Raw genomic sequence first — 14703 nt, 5'->3', positions numbered from 1 at the left:
GGTGCATTTATACGGAGACTTGATTACACACAGGTGGATTCTATTTATCATCATTAGTCATTTAGGTCAACATTGGATCATTTAGTCCCCGTTCACACTAAGGCGACCTGTGAGGCGACCTGGTCGCCTCACAGGTCGCCTTCCATAGGGAAGCTCGGAGTTTTACAATGCCTTATGGGACGTGTAGTTCCTCAACAGTTGGAGGGCCTTAGTTTGGAGATCCCTGTTTTTAAGCATCACCTATGGAGATTTTGAAGTACCATTGTTTGTTGCTATTTCACTAGCATACACAATTTTGAAGCATGATATGTTATCAATTTACTTGACATAAAGTTAGCTTGTGCTTTTTATAAGGAAAAAAAATTGGGCTAACTTTACTGTGTTTTTTATTTATTAGTGTATTTTTTCCAAAACAAAATTTTTTCCAAAACACCGCGACCTCAGAGCGGCCGCCACGGACTTCATAACATTGAAGTCTATGGCGGTCGCCTCCGGGTCACCCCAAAGAAGCTCCGGACCCTTTTTCTAAGTCGGAGCGACTTGTGTCGCTGCTATTAGAACGGGTCCGCAGCTTCCCTATGGAAGGCGACCTACGGCGACCTGTGAGGCGACCAGGTCGCCTTAGTGTGAACGGGGGCTTACTTTCCATTTTCTTAATCGATATAACTATTAAAATACATTTCTGAAAACATTCTCAACTGAAAAGCATTTATTCCACACCTGCTCAAAATGTTTGCATAGTAGTGTGTATAATTAACCATTTCTGGACCAAGCCCATTTGACACTTCTTGTTTACAAGTTAAAATCAGTATTTTTTTGCTAGAAAAATTACTTTAGAACAGGCCTCGACAAATCCCGGGCGCCAGGTCGCATTTGCGACTAGAATTAGCGACCTGGCGCCTGGGGTGCCCTGCTTGAGCTGTCCTGTCCCTTTTGCGCCCCCCACCTCCTCTTCGAGTTCACGGACTTCCACGCCGTCCAGAAATTTAGTCCCCGGCTTTTCGGCCTTCTTCTGTGAGATGAGAAGCTAGGGGAACTGGCGCCCTCTTGTGGTGGCCGGGAGTAATGCATGTTCTCAATGCCTTTTTCTTCTCCTTCCAAAGAGGAGAAGAGAGGGAAGTTTTTTAAGGCTTCATCTCTCTGTCCAGTTACCTTTGCTTAAAAGGTAAGTGGACAGGGAGTGTGGTTATTATTATTAATTTATTTTTTAAATGTAAAAAAAATAATAATTTTTTCTTTTTTTTTTTTAATTATTAAAAAAATAAAAAAATGTTTTCTTTTTTTTTCTTCAATTCTTATTAAAAAAAAATATATATATATATATATATATATATATATATATATATATATATATATATATATATATATATATATATATATATATATATATATATATATATATATATATATATATATATATATATATATATATATATATATATATATATATATATATATATATCTTTTTTTTTTTCCTCATCGCCGTGCCACAGCCAAAGGCCCCTTTCACACGGGCTGTCTGATCAGGTCCGCCTGTCAGTTTTTCAGGCAGACCTGATCGGACCGTTCAGTCTCCTCTATGGAGCGGTAATCTGCCGCCATCTGACCCTGCCCGCCAAAAACAGACGGATGGTGGTTCTATTTTCTATCCATCCCGTGGATCCGATCAGATGGCATCGGATGGAAAGAGACAGACAGTCTGTTTCCATCCAATTGCGCTATATAGGAGAGTGGGGTTCTAGTCGTATTTATGTGTAAATTTAGTATCAGTTTTATTAAATAAAGCTTGGTTGTTAGTTTAAAAAAAAAAAAAAAACTGGCTCCTAACTTTTTTAGCTGGCTCCTAGATTTCAGGCAAATTTGTCAAGCCCTGCTTTAGAACCCCCCCAAACTAACTTTTTTTTTAGCGGAGACACTAGAGAATAAATTGGAGGTTATGTCACACCGTATTTGCGCAGCAGTCTTACAATTTGTTTTGGAAAAAAATACACTAATAAATAAAAAACAGTAAAGTTAGCCCAATTTTTTTTCCTTATAAAAAGCACAAGCTAACTTGATGTCAAGTAAATTGATAACATATCATGCTTCAAAATTGTGTATGCTAGTGAAATGGCAACAAACAATGGTACTTCAAAATCTCCATAGGTGATGCTTAAAAACAGGGATCTCCAAACTAAGGCCCTCCAACTGTTGAGGAACTACACGTCCCATAAGGCATTGTAAAACTCTGACATTCACAGACATGACTAAAGCCCCGTACACACGCACCGATTGTCGGCCGCCGACAGATCGGCCGATTGTAGGCTTGTTAGTATGATGCTTCCGACAGCCGACAGCGCATTTTCGGCCAAACAGAATCGGTCGTGCAGACTTTAAAATATTTGTTGGCCGTCACCAGAACGGCCGATTGTTCCTCAGTCAGTACAGAATTCGTCCGACAAACAGCAGATTAGCAAGACTGGGCATGCTGAGAAAAGAAAAAAAAGACAAGGAAAGTTAACCATCACATGACATCACTTCTGCAGTCGGCTGTTGTTGGCCGACAAAATTCGTGTGCAGTCTTTTGAAGTTTTCAACAGACACGACAGACCTGGACAAAAGACGGCCGATCTTTCGGTCGACGATCAGTACGTGTGTACGGGGCTTCAGCATGATGGGAATTGTAGTTCCTGAACAACTGGAGGCCGTAGTTTGGAGACCCCTGCTTACCAGTTTGGTGTTACAGAGGAGGTCTAGTGCTAGAATTATTGCTCTCGCTCTAACAATCATGGCAATACCTCACGTGTGTAGTTTGAACACAATCTACATATGCGTGTGCAACTTACATATGCGTTCGCTTCTGCGTGCAAGCTCACAGAGACAGGGTGCTTTTAAAAAGTTTTGATCACTTTTATTCCTATTACAAGTAATGTAAACATCCCTTGTAATAGAAATAAGCAGGACAGGTCCTCTTTATTGTGAAACCTCACATCTACACTTAGAAGGCAAAAAAAAAAAAAAGAACTGGATTTTGGTCTTACCATAAAACCCCTTTCTCTGATGTTCAATAACGGACACAGCAAAATATGTTCATTAGTCGAATAGGTTATGCTGCACTTCCTTGGAGTAGGACACTAGGCAGAAAAAAGGGTCAACATAGTTGACAGCTTTAACTACACCTATGTGGCAGTCCCAGGTGGTATACTCCACTTACTGCTCTAGGATCTCAGTTTAGTAAGAAGCAGTGTCAGAAGAACACATAACCCAACTCCACAGAGGGGTGGGTGCTGTGTCAGTCAATGATCAGAGAAAAGGATTTACAGTTAACCACTTTAATACAGGGCACTTCCCTCCCTTCCTGCCCAGGCCAATTTTCCCCTTTTAGCGCTGTTGCAATTTGAATGACAATTGCGCGGTCATGCAACACTGTACCGACACCAAATTTATGTCATTTTCCCCCCACAAATAGAGCTTTCTTTTGGTGGTATTTGATCACCTGTGCGATTTTTACTTTTTGCTAAACAAATAAAAAAAGACCGAAAAGTTTGAAAAAAAAAAAAAAAGTTTTTGTTTAGGTTATACAATTTTGTAAATAAATAAGTTTTTTCCTGCACTGATGAGACTGCACTGATGGGGTGGCACTGATGGGTACTGATAGGTAGCACAGATATGCAGCATTGGTGGGCACTGATAGGCGGCACTGATGGGCACTGATAGGCGGCATTGATGGACACTGATAGGTGGCACTGATGGGCACTGATAGGTGGCACTGGGCAATAATGGGCACTGGTGGGCAGCACTGATAGGGAGGACACTGGTGGGCATCACTGATGGGGAGGGCAATGGGGGGCTCCCTGAGCCCTGATTGCCATCCCTGGTGACCATAGTGGGCATCCCTGGGGTCATAGTGGGCATCCCTGGTGGATCTAGTGGCATCCCCCCCCCCCCCCCCGAGGGTCTGCACTGGTAATCAATGATCTGATTACCAGTGCTGACCCCCCCCGTCAGGGGAGCCGCCGACCGGCGCTCCTTTGCTCGTGCCTGTCAGGCACGAACTAAGGAAAGCCGATCAACGGCTGTTCCTATTTACTATGTGACCAGCCGTGATTGGACACGGCTGATCACATGGTAAAGAGCCTCCGTCAGAGGCTCTTTACCAAAATCGGAGATGCAGGGTGTCAGGCTGACACCTCGCATCACCGGGGGGCGCCCAGAGCTGCGTTATCCTGCCGCCGTCATATGACGTCCGGTCAGGATAACACAACCACATTCCCGCCGTCAATTTGTAATAGGGCGGGCGGGAAGTGGTTAAGACAAAAATCCAGTTCTTTCATTCATTGACAGACACAGCGGCATATCTTCATTATTTGAATGGGACATCCCAAAGCAGTATCAGCATGAGGGGTGGGAAACAAAGCAAGAAACAATTCCCAAAAGGGCTAAACATAGCCAACCAGGTAACCCAGGAGCTCAACCAGGAACTGCAGCTCAACTAAAAAAATAAATGTACACCCTCAAGGAGGACTAATCCTCTCTAACAGCATCCTGCAAACCCTTGCAGCCAAAAAGGAGCCATCTGCAGATGCCACACATCCACCTTATAAACATTTTGTGGAAGTCTGCACGGACGACCAGGTGGCCGCCTTCCAAACCTGCACCGCTGACACCTGATGAGGAAAGTCCCAAGAGGCACTAAGCGCCCATATAAAATGTGCCATAACAAGGAAGCAGGATCCTGACCCTTAATGATATAGGCCTGCACCACCGTCTGTCTATGCATCTGGAAATGGTCCCAGGAGACACGGCCAGCCCCGAGAGAATCCATCGCAAGGACAAATAGGGAATCTTATTTTTGGAATGACTAGTCGTCGCCAGGAACATCCTGATTGCCCGAGACATCTAAAAAGAGTCTAATGCCCCGTACACACGTGCAGATTATCTGCAGACTTTTGTCTGCAGACTTACCAAAACCATATAATATGAGGTCAAACCTAAACACTTTCAATTTGTATGCAATCCGGCAGGCCCTCGCACTACATAGAAAAGGTAAGTCTGCAGACAAAAGTCTGCAGATAATCTGCACGTGTGTACAGGGCATAAGTCAAGCTCTTTAGGGTGCTTAGGCTAGGACACAAGGAGGGTAACACATGCCTTCTTTAAATGAAAACCAGAGACGACTTCTTCTGGAAAGAACGACTGGCAGGGTTGGGGAACCACTTTCTCTACGTGAACCACCAATTAAGGTGGACAAGACAAACTGCCATCTCCGACACCCTACGTGCAGAGTAAAAATCCACCAAGACCACCTTCAGGGACACGTAAGCAGAGGAATCTTGTGAACAATTTTCCAACAGCGGTTATTGAAGAACCGACAGCACCAAGATGAGATCTCACGAGAGCAATGCAAACAACGATAATGGTCCCAAAAAGAGCCCCCAGTGCGTCTGTGGTTTCGGCCAGAGGATCCCAAGACCGTGTCCCAAACCCAAGCACTTTCCTGTTGAAACGAGAGGCCAACAGGACCACCTCGGGAGTACCCTACCAGAGACAACTGATAAAACGCCTCCAGAAGTAGTGACCAATATATCGATCGGTAGTCTGGATTCTTCCAAAGTCCAGACCCCCTGAGCATAACCGTGCCAAAAAAATACCACCCCACCCGGACAGGCTGGCATCGGTGGTGAGCAAAGCCCCATACGGGGGGGGAATCTACCGAAGCGCCAGAGAAAGAAGCCACCATGTCAGGGACCCTCTCGTACCCTGGCTCAACAGGATCAGAGTGTCTAGAGCCACATGACAAGAATCTCCCTTGCAACTAGGTGGACAGAACCAGAGCCAATACATGGAAATTTAAAATTCCAACCAAACTCATGCAGAGTCTCCACACAATAATCACCCGGTTATCCTTCAGAGCAGTCAGGAGACTGCTCACAGAAGATTGGGCCAGTTACTCCAGTATCGCAATCCCCTGCTGGCAAAACAATGCAAACACCTAGGGCCAGCACTAGCGAAAAACCTGAGGGGTTGAGGTGAGACCTCTTTATAATGCTCCTCACTCACAGAAAGTGGAGGAAATGCAGAAGACTGACATATCTCGGAATATGAAGGCAAGTGTCCTTAATATCGATAAAGGCCAGAAGATCCCCTTGATGTAGAGATACCACTGTTGCATGATTAGACTCCATTTGAAACATCTGTACCCACACAAGGTGGTTCAAAGCTTTAGGTCCAAAATTGAACGTACCTCACTCTTCTACAGCACCTGGTATTCCCAGGCGGTCTCCCATCCAAATACTAACAAGGCCCGACCCTGCTTAGCTCCTAAGATCAGACAAGATCTGGAGCATTCAGGGTGGTGTGGCCGGAGGCTCCTGGGACCTGCAAACATGAAACAAACGTTCCAATTCTGAGACTGGAACAATTACCCTTCGTAGTAGCAAGAAAAACCCTTGCAAGCATTTGGGGGGGAAAAAAAACAAAGACCGAAACTCAATTTTGTAGCCGGATCGAAACAGCTTGTGGGCTCACTTGTCTTGAAACAGGGAGATCAACGGGTCTGGAAAAAGACGAAGACGTCCTCACCCCACCCCAAATACGGGTGAGAGCTACCCTTCAGGCCTAAAGGGTGTTTGTCTGCAGGTCTGGAAGGCCCCGTCGGCATACCAGGCCAGGTCCTCATGGAACCTCCGGAAGAGATCCTTCCAGGAAGTCTCCAAACAGACGATTCCCCACCAAGGAAAGATCACATGAGGCCATCTGGAAAGTCTGGTCCGCAGACCAGCATTTTAGCCATATCGTGCGCCGAAGGATCATTGCTGTCACAGACAGCCCAGAGATTAAAGCCCCATACACACACGCAGATCGTCTTCATACAAACGTCGGCGGACGAAAGATCTGCCGATTGTATGCGTGTTAGTATGGTGCCTCCGACAGCTGTCTGCACACAATCCGCGGACAAGAGTCTTTCTTGCAAACATGAAAATTTTTGTCTGCAGACACCAGAACGGACAATTGTTTGCCTGTCAGTACAGAAATCAGCCGACAGACCGCAGATTTGCAAGACTGGGCATGCTCAGAAAATAAAAAACACAGGGAAAGTTAACCATTACATGACATCACTTCTGCAGTCAGCTGAAGTCTGCGGACAAAATTCTTGTGCTGTCCTTGTGCTGTCTTTGCACTTTTCAACAGACACCGACATCCCGGGGAGAAAAGACGAACATTTGTATGACGACGATCTGCGTGTGTGTATGGGGCTTAAGGGAGCCACATCCAGAGAGACATCACAGACTAACTGCAACCCCTGGACCAACTAGTCCATCAGCTCCGCAAAAGCAGGAGGGAATCTGTTCCCCTCCAGATCCTGGCGCACAAGCTTTGTCCACTCAGGAAAGTCAAGGAAAACCATGCACCGGTGAACACCGGCCGAAGGACAAAAGCGGCCACAGACATGTGACAGACTAAAGCCCCGTACACACGTACCGAATGTCAGCCGAACGATCGGCCGTCTTTTGTCCGGTGCTGTCCTTTCGGTTGAAAAGTGCTGAAGACTGCACACGAATTTTGTCGGCCAACAACAGCCGACTGCAGAAGTGATGCCATGTGATGGTTAACTTTCCGTGTGTTTTTTCTTCTCTGTGCATGCCCAGTCTTGCTCATCTGCTGTTAGTCGGCCAAACTCTGTACTGACTGGCGAACAATCGGCCGTTCTGGTGACGGCCAACAAAAATTTTATAGCCTGCACACCCGATTCTGTTCGGCCGAAAATTCGCAGTCGGTTGTCGGAAGCATCATACTAACAAGCCGACAATCGGCCGATCGTTCGGCGGCCGAATATTTACGGCTGACAATCGCTACCTGTGTACGGGCCTTAACGTCTCGGCTCTCCCGTCAAAAGGATCTTTTAAATATCGGAGACTCCTCTACCGGAAATGGGACTAAATTATCCAGCCTGGAAACCTGAGAGTCCACCACAGATGGGACTTCCCCATGTACTCAGACTCAAGGGATAACGTCTACCGAAACATTCAGACACCGCCATATTGCGTTTAGAACAACTCCACTGACTCGCAAAAATTTGTCACAGTAAGCAGGAAAAGGGAATACCTTGCCACTGTAAGGGGATATGCGGGCCCCGAGGGGACAGACGCCTGACGCGACAGCATCCCCCAAGTTTAGAGTTTCCTGCACCAATACAATCAGAGCATTCACCAGCGCCCTTGCATGCGAATGCAAAAACAGTGGGGGGGGGCTTGTACCAGTGTATGCTCAGCCTGTGGGGGGGGGGCTTGTACCAGTGTATGCTCAGCCTGTGGGGGGGGGGGCTTGTACCAGTGTATGCTCAGCCTGTGGGGGGGGGGGGGCTTGTACCAGTGTATGCTCAGCCTGTGGGGGGGGGGGGCTTGTACCAGTGTATGCTCAGCCTGTGGGGGGGGGGGCTTGTACCAGTGTATGCTCAGCCTGTGGGGGGGGGGGGGGGGCTTGTACCAGTGTATGCTCAGCCTGTGGGGGGGGGGGCTTGTACCAGTGTATGCTCAGCCTGTGGGGGGGGGGGCTTGTACCAGTGTATGCTCAGCCTGTGGGGGGGGGGGCTTGTACCAGTGTATGCTCAGCCTGTGGGGGGGGGCTTGTACCAGTGTATGCTTAGCCTGTGGGGGGGGGGGGGCTTGTACCAGTGTATGCTAAGCCTGTGGGGGGGGGGGGGCTTGTACCAGTGTATGCTAAGCCTGTGGGGGGGGGGCTTGTACCAGTGTATGCTAAGCCTGTGGGGGGGGGGCTTGTACCAGTGTATGCTAAGCCTGTGGGGGGGGGCTTGTACCAGTGTATGCTAAGCCTGTGGGGGGGGGGCTTGTACCAGTGTATGCTCAGCCTGTGGGGGGGGGGGCTTGTACCAGTGTATGCTCAGCCTGTGGGGGGGGGGGGGCTTGTACCAGTGTATGCTCAGCCTGTGGGGGGGGGGGGGGCTTGTACCAGTGTATGCTCAGCCTGTGGGGGGGGGGGGGGGCTTGTACCAGTGTATGCTCAGCCTGTGGGGGGGGGGGCTTGTACCAGTGTATGCTCAGCCTGTGGGGGGGCGGGCTTGTACCAGTGTATGCTCAGCCTGTGGGGGGGGGCTTGTACCAGTGTATGCTCAGCCTGTGGGGGGGGGCTTGTACCAGTGTATCCTAAGCCTGTGGGGGGGGGGCTTGTACCAGTGTATGCTAAGCCTGTGGGGGGGGGGGGCTTGTACCAGTGTATGCTAAGCCTGTGGGGGGGGGGGCTTGTACCAGTGTATGCTAAGCCTGTGGGGGGGGGCTTGTACCAGTGTATGCTAAGCCTGTGGGGGGGGGGCTTGTACCAGTGTATGCTAAGCCTGTGGGGGGGGGGGGCTTGTACCAGTGTATGCTAAGCCTGTGGGGGGGGGCTTGTACCAGTGTATGCTAAGCATGTGGGGGGGGGCTTGTACCAGTGTATGCTAAGCCTGTGGGGGGGGGGCTTGTACCAGTGTATGCTAAGCCTGTGGGGGGGGGGGCTTGTACCAGTGTATGCTAAGCCTGTGGGGGGGGGGGCTTGTACCAGTGTATGCCAAGCCTGTGGGGGGGGGGGGCTTGTACCGGTGTATGCTAAGCCGGGGGGGGGCGGCTTGTACCAGTGTATGCTAAGCCTGTGGGGGGGGGGCTTGTACCAGTGTATGCTAAGCCTGTGGGGGGGGGCTTGTACCAGTGTATGCTAAGCCTGTGGGGGGGGCTTGTACCAGTGTATGCTAAGCCTGTGGGGGGGGGGGGGGCTTGTGCCAGTGTATGCTAAGCCTGTGGGGGGGGGGGGCTTGTATCAGTGTATGCTAAGCCTGTGGGGGGGGGGGCTTGTACCGGTGTATGCCAAGCCGGGGGGGGGCGGCTTGTACCAGTGTATGCTAAGCCTGTGGGGGGGCTTGTACCAGTGTATGCTAAGCCTGTGGGGGGGGGGGCTTGTACCAGTGCATGCTAAGCCTGTGGGGGGGGGGGGCTTGTACCAGTGCATGCTAAGCCTGTGGGGGGGGGGGGGCTTGTACCAGTGTATGCTAAGCCTGTGGGGGGGGGGCTTGTGCCAGTGTATGCTAAGCCTGTGGGGGGGGGGCTTGTACCAGTGTATGCCAAGCCTGTGGGGGGGGGGGGGGCTTGTGCCAGTGTATGCTAAGCCTGTGGGGGGGGGGCTTGTGCCAGTGTATGCTAAGCCTGTGGGGGGGGGGGCTTGTACCAGTGTATGCTAAGCCTGTGGGGGGGGGGGGCTTGTACCAGTGTATGCTAAGCCTGTGGGGGGGGGGCTTGTACCAGTGTATGCTAAGCCTGTGGGGGGGGGCTTGTGCCAGTGTATGCTAAGCCTGTGGGGGGGGGGCTTGTGCCAGTGTATGCTAAGCCTGTGGGGGGGGGGGGCTTGTACCAGTGTATGCTAAGCCTGTGGGGGGGGGGGCTTGTACCAGTGTATGCTCAGCTTGTAGGGGGGGGGCTTGTACAAGTGTATGCTCAGCCTGTGGGGGGGGAGGGGGGGGGCTTGTACAAGTGTATGCTCAGCCTGTGGGGGGGGAGGGGGGGCTTGTACCAGTGTATGCTCAGCCTGTGGGGGGGGGAGGGGGGGCTTGTACAAGTGTATGCTCAGCCTGTGGGGGGGGGGGAGGGGGGGGCTTGTACCAGTGTATGCTCAGCCTGTGGGGGGGGCTTGTACCAGTGAGATAGTGCAGAGTACATAGTTTATATGAGTGTAAAACTATTAACACACCAGCATACCCTGCTTGTTCTGTAATATCCCTGACCGCCTACTCCTGGTGGAGGACTTGCAGATCAGGCACATAAAGTCAATAATAAGACAAGATGCTGGTAAACATCACACACAACCAAAAGCAAGCCGCCAGGCACTGAAAGCATAGAGGGGAAGCCCTTCTGTTCAAAAACGACTGCTGCAGTACAGAACGCATAGAAGTAGGGCGACCTGTGCCTCTCATGAACCTTCCCAATCCCCCAAAAACCAATCACCAGAGCTCACCTGGCCCTCTACCTTCTCTCACTCCCCCTGCTTGTCTCACATCTTCCTTCTTTGTGATTACTCACACACTCTTCCGCTTTCTGACGACGTTCACTCCTTTCTTTCTTTACGCAGGACGCATCTATGACGTCGCCCCGCCTCCTTTCCTCTCTGAGCCTCTGCTGTCCAAAGTGATAGAAAAAGGCGGGTCGAATTTCTACATTCCGCTCTTTATGTGTGGAGTGTTGTGGCTTTTAGTTGTGCACTTTGTTATGGTGCTCTGTCAGTAGTTAGCGTCTCGGTAATGGATACAAAAGCTGATGAGCTTTACGACCAAATGGGCGCAGTGTTTAGTTTTCATACAACTGCAGTGACAACAGAGCGACTTCTGTGGAGTAACCGCTCCGATTCTGTTCTTCACAGGCCCGCCTCCACTGTTTTTTTTTTTTCAGGTGAAGAATCGTCTTTCTATTTTGTCGTGTGACGTCACATTCTACAAACGAGAATGTATTTGATGACTTAGCTAGGCAATCTGTGTCAATGTACAATACCTGGTAGTGGTCAGAATCTAATATAAACTCAGAAATACAGTGCCTTGAAAAAGTATTCATACCCCTTGAAATGTTCCACATTTTGTCATGCTACAACCAAAAACGCAAATGTATAGTATTGGGATTTTATGTGACACATAGTGGCACATCATTGTGAAGTGGAAGGAAAATGATAAATGGTTTTCAACATTTTTTACAAATATGTGAAAAGTGTGGCGTGCATTTGTATACAGCCCCTTTACTCTGATGCCTTAACCACTTCTGACCCAGAAGATTTTCCTGCTTAATGACCAGGCCCTATTTTGCGATTCGTCACTGCGTTACTTTAACCACTTTACCACCGGAGGATTTTGCTGTCTTACGTCCAGGCCACTTTTTGCGATTCGGCGCTGTGCGAATTTAACTGACAATTGCGCGGTCGTGCGGCGCCGTACCAAAACGAAATTTACGTCCTTTTTTTTTCCCACAAACAGAGCTTTCTTTTGGTGGTATTTGATCACCTGTGCGATTTTTACTTTTTGCGCTATAAACAAAAAAAGAACGTTTATTTTGAAAAAATAACAATATTTTTAAAAAAATTTTATATGAAATTCCCCCCCAAAAAAATGTAAAAATCAAATTTTTTTTAAATTTTTTGGCCAATTTGTTTTCTGCTACCTATGTTTGGTAAAAAAAAATCACAATAAGCGTATTTTGATTGGTTTGCGCAAAAGTTATTGCGTTTACTAACTAAGGGAAATATTTCTGTCATTTTTGTTTTTTTTTGTTTTTTAACGAGTAATGGCGGCGATCTGCGATTTTTTTTTTGCGGGACTGCGACATTGCGGTGGACAGATTGGACCCTTGACTGACATTTTTGACACTTTTGGGGGTACCAGTGACATTACTGCAGTAATCAGTGCTATATATATGCACTGTTACTGTAAAAATTACACTGGCAGGGAAGGGGTTAATTTTATTGGAGAGGGAGGGGTTAATGTATGCCTGGTGCTTACTAACGTGTGTGGGGGGAGGTGACTGAGTGAGTCAGGGACAGATCGCATGTTCAGCTATGCTGAACCATATGCTATCTGTCCGCCCGCTCTGTTTACACAAGCTGGCGGATCTCCACACTCGATTCCCCGACGATCAGGGAAGAGCAGCGGCGATCGCCGCCGCTCCTCCCCTGGCCCGACTCCCGCTGTGACTGAAAACAGCGGGAGCGCCGCCTACAGGGGGAGTAGTCCAGCGACGTAGGTCTACGTCGCTGGACGATAACGACCCACATTGCTGCAGTAGCAGCAATGTGAGCAGAGGTCAAGTGGTTAACGGACAATTGCCTGGTCGTGCAACGCTTTACCCAAATAAAGTTGACGTCCTTTTTTTCCCACAGATAGAGCTTTCTTTTGGTGGTATTTGATCACCTGTGCGATTTTTATTTTTTACACTATAAACAAAAAAAGAGCGACAATTTTGAAAAAAAAAAAAAAAACAATATTTTTCACATTCTGCTATATAACATTTAGATTTTTTAACGTTTTAGGCCAATTTGTTTTCTGCTACATATTTTTGATTAAAAAAATCGCAAAAAATGTATTTTGATTGATTTACGCAAAAGTTATTGCTACTAACTATCTACTAACTACAGGGAAGATTTATGTCAGCATTCAAGCATTACGAAGAGTGTAATAAAAAATGTAAAGACGAAATCAAGGCGGCTAAAATAGAACACGAGAGACATATAGCGGAAGAGAGTAAAAAGATCCCCAAGAAATTCTTTAAGTATATAAATAGTAAGAAAGCGAGGCCAGAACACATTGGCCCAATAAAAGAGGACAAGGGAAATATGGCCACAGAGGACAGGGGAAAAGGCAGTAGTGTTAAATAATTTCTTCTCTTCAGTCTTCACAAAAGAATCGGGGGGGGGGGCTACACCAACCCAGCTTGTAAGGCTAAACTAAATAATACACCTCAGGAAATACCGCTATGGGTAACAGAAGATAGAGTTAGAACTAAACTAGAGAAACTTAACATAAATAAATCACCAGGACCGGATGGCTTGCACCCGAGGATTCTTAAAGAGCTCACCCAGGTGATTGCCGGACCATTATTCCTGATCTTTAAGGTTAGTCTACAGACGGGTATGGTGCCAGCTGATTGGAAAAAAGCCAACGTGGTACCAATATTTAACCACTTTACCACCAGAGGATTTTGCTGTCTTCCGTCCAGGCCACTTTTTGCGATTCGGCACTGTGCGAATTTAACTGACAATTGCGCGGTCGTGCGACACCGTACCCAAACCAAATTTACGTCCTTTTTTTCCCACAAACAGAGCTTTCTTTTGGTGGTATTTGATCACCTGTGCGATTTTTACTTTTTGCGCTATAAACAAAAAAAGAGCGTTTATTTTGAAAAAATAACAATATTTTTCACATTTTTTTATATGAAATTCCCCCCAAAAAAAATGTAAAAATCAAATTTTTTTTAAATTTTTGGCCAATTTGTTTTCTGCTACCTATGTTTAGTAAAAAAAATCTCAATAAGCGTATTTTGATTGGTTTGCGCAAAAGTTATTGCGTTTACTAACTAAGGGGAAGATTTCTGTCATTTTTGATGTTTTTTTTTTTAACGCGTAATGGCGGTGATCTGCGATTTTTTTTGCGGGACTGCGACATTGCGGCGGACAGATCGGACCCTTGACTGACATTTTTGACACTTTTGGGGGTACCAGTGACATTTCTATAGTAATCAGGTCTATATATATGCACTGTTACTGTAAAAATGACACTGGCAGGGAAGGGGTTAATTTTATTGGAGAGGGAGGGGTTAATGTATGCCTGGTGCTTACTGACGTGTGGGGGGGGAGGTGACTGTGTGACAGAAGGACAGATCGGATGTCCAGCTATGCTGAACACTCCGATCTGTCAGTCCCTGTCACTATGGAGATCCGCCCGCTGTGTTTACACACAGTGGGCAGATCTCCAGACTCGATCCACGACGATCAGGGCAGAGCAGCGGCAATCGCCGCTGCTCCTCCCCTGGCCTGACTCCCGCTGTGAATGAACACAGCGGGAGCGAGCCTCCGGCGGCGCGCGAGCGCCGCCCACAGGGGGCGGAGTCCAGCGACGTAGGTCTACGTCGCTGGACGGGATCGCAGCACTTTGCCGCAGTTGCCTCCATGTGAGCGGGGCTAAAGTGGTTAAAAAAGGGCCGAGAT

At 48.0% G+C, this 14703-nt stretch overlaps 1 protein-coding gene across 1 annotated transcript in view; it reads right to left on the bottom strand.

Moving 5' to 3' along the window:
• Window positions 1-11095, bottom strand: part of MARF1 (meiosis regulator and mRNA stability factor 1) — a 587347-nt gene extending 576252 nt beyond the window's left edge. Inside the window, exon 1 of the mRNA XM_082261010.1 lies at window positions 10978-11095. The gene's annotated coding sequence lies outside the window, so the exon portion shown is untranslated. The remainder of the gene's footprint in view (window positions 1-10977) is intronic.
• Between the last annotated feature and the right edge of the window lie 3608 nt (window positions 11096-14703).

Source organism: Pelophylax lessonae (genome assembly GCF_965119305.1).
Source record: "Pelophylax lessonae genome assembly, chromosome: 6".
Classification (NCBI taxonomy): domain Eukaryota; kingdom Metazoa; phylum Chordata; class Amphibia; order Anura; family Ranidae; genus Pelophylax; species Pelophylax lessonae.
The sequence above is the reverse complement of the archived record's forward strand: the minus strand, read 5'-3'. Positions and strand labels throughout refer to the sequence as shown.